This window comes from Bidens hawaiensis, unplaced genomic scaffold (assembly GCF_021521415.1).
Source record: "Bidens hawaiensis isolate Kalapana, Puna unplaced genomic scaffold, B.hawaiensis_p1.1 tig00018132_1, whole genome shotgun sequence".
NCBI lineage: Eukaryota > Viridiplantae > Streptophyta > Magnoliopsida > Asterales > Asteraceae > Bidens > Bidens hawaiensis.
The window spans coordinates 316,974-321,497 of record NW_027492740.1 but is presented as its reverse complement, the minus strand read 5'-3'; positions in this window follow the sequence as shown (position 1 = coordinate 321,497).

Below are 4,524 nucleotides of genomic sequence, written 5' to 3'. Positions count from 1 at the left end.
TCTGTGATACGAGTTAAGTTCAATTAAGCTAAAAAATTAAGTGGGCAACAACTCAGAGATTATGATGCCTCCTATCTATTCTCAAAGCGTATTTGGCTTTCCCCAAGTCACCCCGAATTGACTTCGACCCATAGTGTCTGATTAAGTTTGTAAGTACTCTTCATCTGCTTCCCGTTCTCTTTCTTACTCCATGATTGAGAAGTCTTGACATTGTCAGCTCTAGAATGTTTCAATAACACATAAGGTTTTTTTTTTTTATTTTTTTTATTTTATGATAAACATGTACATAGACTTCAGAGTAGTAAACAACTGCAAGTCCCGAATCTGGATCACTGCAGTTTCTTCACACACTATCTTTACGGGAATCAGAACACTTACGGGCTCGTGTATGACTAGGTAATCGCTTTTCTGCCTATCATTCGGAAAGATATATATGAAGACATGCAAAACTCTTAAGGAGTTTCCACGTAAAATCGAGTAGATTTAGTTTGTATCACATCTACTTTTACGCACCATAAAAAGCTACCATGACATACAATGACTGTTCTAAAGCCTTTTAAGCCTAATAACTTCACTAGTTAAGCACACAGAATCAGTAAATCTATCATTTTCCAAGGTTGGATCAATTTTCTGTTAAAACATAGTAACAGAACTTCTTACGAAGTAGTAGACTTGAAAAATAATTTCATTTCCCTAAAAAATTTTTTTGACTTCAATCGCCCCGATCAGTTCAAAGTCTTCAGGTAAACGGTTATCCTGCGAATCCAATGGATTAGCTGGACCGACCACATACAAGTATGTGTCCTTCTAACTAATTATGATCGACTAATTTTCAGCGAAAGAATAAAAAGACATCATAATCGCCCCGGTCACTTTCAGTCATCTGGTTAATGGCAACCCTCATACTCTACAAGTAGAAAATGAGGACCAAACATATCCGAGGATATGTCCTTCAAACTGAGGTAACCGACATAATTTTAAGCGATAGTGACATTTTTTTTTTTATATATATGCACAAAAAGCATGGTTACTCGGGATTGATCATCCCATTCAACTCAACAAGGTTTTGAAATCTTGATTTGTCAAACGCTTTAGTATATAAATCAGCGAAATTATCAAGCGTATCCACCTTTTCAAGCACAATCAGTTTCTTCTCAGCACAATCCCGTATAAAATGATGACGTATGTCAATATGTTTAGTTTTACTGTGCTTTACGGGATTATTAGTTACTGAGATCGCAGCAGTGTTATCAATACAAATTGGAGTAAGTGAGAAATTCAGACCATAGTCGCGTAACTGTTGTTGAATCCACAGAACCTGGGAGCAGCAGTTGGATGCTGCCATGTATTCTGCCTCACATGTTGAAATGGCGACTGATATCTGCTTCTTGCATTGCTAGGACACTAATCTGCCTCCTAGAAACTGACATCCTCCAGTAGTTGACTTCCGACTCTGATTGCACCCTCCATAATCAGAATCTGTGTAAGCTACCAACTCCAAGTCTCCTCCCTTCGCGTACCACAACCCCAGCTTAGGTTTGCCTTTGAGATATCGCAAGATCCTCTTCACACCCTTCATGTGAGATTCCTTTGGGTTTGCCTGAAAACGAGCACAAAAACAAACTGCAAACATAATATCAGGCTTAGAAGCAGTTAAGTACATTAAAGAACCTATAATAGCCCGATACTGAGTTGGGTCCACATCTGCGTCATTGTCTGTCTCAGCACCCAATTTATGGTTGACGCAGATTGGAGTATCGAATGGAGTGCTGTCCTCCATCTTGAAGCGTTTGAGCACATCATGGACATACTTGGTCTGATGAATGAACATCCCATCCTTCTTCTGATCAACCTACAATCCTAAAAAGAAAGTTAGTTCACCCATAGCACTCATTTTAAACCTTTTCTTCATGACGGCCTCAAACTCCTGACACATGGAGACTTTTGATGCAGCAAAGATAATGTCATCCACGTAGACTTGTACCAGCAGAAAGTCGCTTCCTTCTCTCTTGAAGAACAACGTGCTATCTATCTTCCCTCTTTCAAACCCATTTTCAAGCAAGTAATCTGATAAGGTTGAGTACCAGGCACGAGGTGCCTGATGTAGTCCATACAACGCCTTGCTTAACTTGTACACGTGGTCTGGAAAGTCTGGGTCAGGAAAACCCGGAGGTTGCTCAACGTACACAACCTCATCAACTTTCCCATTTAGGAACGCACTTTTCACGTCTAACTGAAATACCTTCATCTTCTTATAAGCAGCAAATGCCAAAAACAATCTAATGGCTTCCAATCTTGCCACAGAAGCGAACACTTTATTATAATCAATCCCCTCTTGTTGATTAAAACCTTTAACGACTAGCCTCGCCTTGTTTCTTATAATAATCCCTGTCTCATCTCTCTTGCACTTAAAAACCCATTTTGTGCCTATCGCATGCACATTCTTTGGTTTTTCAACCAAAGTCCAAACTTCCATTTTCTTGAATTGAGCCAGCTCTTCTTGCATGGCTTCGACCCACGAGCTGTCCTTTAGAGCCATTTGATAATTCTTTGGTTCAATCTGGCTGATAAAGCAGGTGTACAAGCATTCGTTGATTATGCCTGTCTCCTTAATGCTTGTGTAAACACAGGTGTGCTCATTCAAGCTACGTCTTGTTTGTACACCGGAGAACACATCACCAATCACATTCTCCAAAGGGTGATCTTTATGAATTCTCGTGGTCGGAACCGAACCGACATGCAAATTGTCTTCCAAGTTAGAAGAGAGCTCGTCAATGGTTGTTTCTTGCTGAGAGTGAAACGGATTGAAAAATTCTTCTTCAGGAGAGGCAGCAGGGGTATCGATAGCATTTGATGAGGAAGGTTGACATTTATCAAACAGCTGTCTTTGCACTAGATTTTCTTCCTCATCAAGGATCATCTTCGTAGCAACTCTTTCTTCTACTTCTGCACTATCCAAATAAGGTATGTTAAAAGACTTAAAAAGTCTATCATAGTCGAAAAACTCAGCAGGTCCGTTGCTTGGTTTTGGCGGTTTGTAACTTGTGATATCGGTGTTACACACCACCTCAACCTTGCCGGTCGATGTATTAAAGACACGTCTGTTGGGAGTCCCAACAACATAACCGACTAAGATTCCTTCATCGGCTACTTCACCAAATTTAGAATTTGTCTTTAAAATCGAACAAGGGGACCCGAATGGTTCAAGACCACTCAAGTTGGGCTTCCTCCCATGCATAAGCTCATAACACGTTTTATTAAGTCTTTTAACAGTCAAGACTCTATTCAGGATATAACAGGCTGTAGCAACAGCTTCAGCCCAGAACACCACAGGAAGCTTCGAATCAGCCAGCATAGTTCTGGCTCCTTCAATTAACGTTCTATTCTTCCTCTCAGCCACTCCATTCTGTTGCGGAGTATACGGAGCGCTGTACTGGTGCTCAATCCCTTTCTGAAGGCAGAAGATCTCCATTTCAGAATTCTTGAACTCCGTTCCATTGTCACTCCTGATGAACTTAACCCTTTTATCCATAACGTTCTCAACTTTGGTAATCAAATTCTCCACCATCTGAGCCGTTTCATCTTTTGATTTCAGGAAATATACCTACGAATATCGTGAGTAATCATCAGTGATCACCAATCAATAAGAAGTACCTCCTAGACTTTTTGCATTCACGGGACCGAAGAGATCCATGTGAAGCAATTCTAGAGTACTGACAATAGAATTGACCTTCTTGGTGTGATGGGATTTCTTGTGTTGCTTTCCCTTCTTGCACGCTAGACATTTGTCTTCAAAGTTGAAACTTTTCAAGGGAACGCCCAGCACAAGTCCATTCTTGACAATGTGGTTCATCTTCCGAAGATGAATGTGCCCCATTCTCCTATGCCACAATTCGGACTCCGATTCGCTCGCTTTTGTTATAAGGCATGATTCTTCCGTGGCCATTTCAGTCGACCTCATATCCATAATATACGTATTCCTCTCACGTGGAGCCTTCATCACAATCCACTCCTCTGGTATCTGAAAACCAGGATGCAACACAATCGCCTCATTCTTTGTAAAATGTACGGTGTACTCCTTATCACAAATCTGCGACACACTCAGCAGATTGTGCTTCAATTCTTCGACAAAGTTTACTTTCTCTAAAGTCATCTTTCCATTAGACACCGTTCCCATTCCTGTAATCTTGCCTCCACTTTCTCCAGCAAAGCTCACTCTTCCTCCTTGAACAGGTTTCAAATCGTGTAACAAGATTTTGTTACCCGTCATGTGCCGGGAACAGCCGCTATCCACAACCCAAAGATTATTGGCAGCCCTGTTCAATTGTTCCTGCATGATTAAAGCAAAAGATTAGAATCTAGGGACCCAAGACCAATTGGTCTTGGATCTACACATCCCGAACTTTGGCTTTCCAAAGTTAGTCTCTGTATAATTCCTGTAAGTCCTATTAGTATACCTCCTTGTAGATTGATTGTGAGGCCTTCCAAACATTTGTGAATTGAAAGAATTATAACTTACTGTTT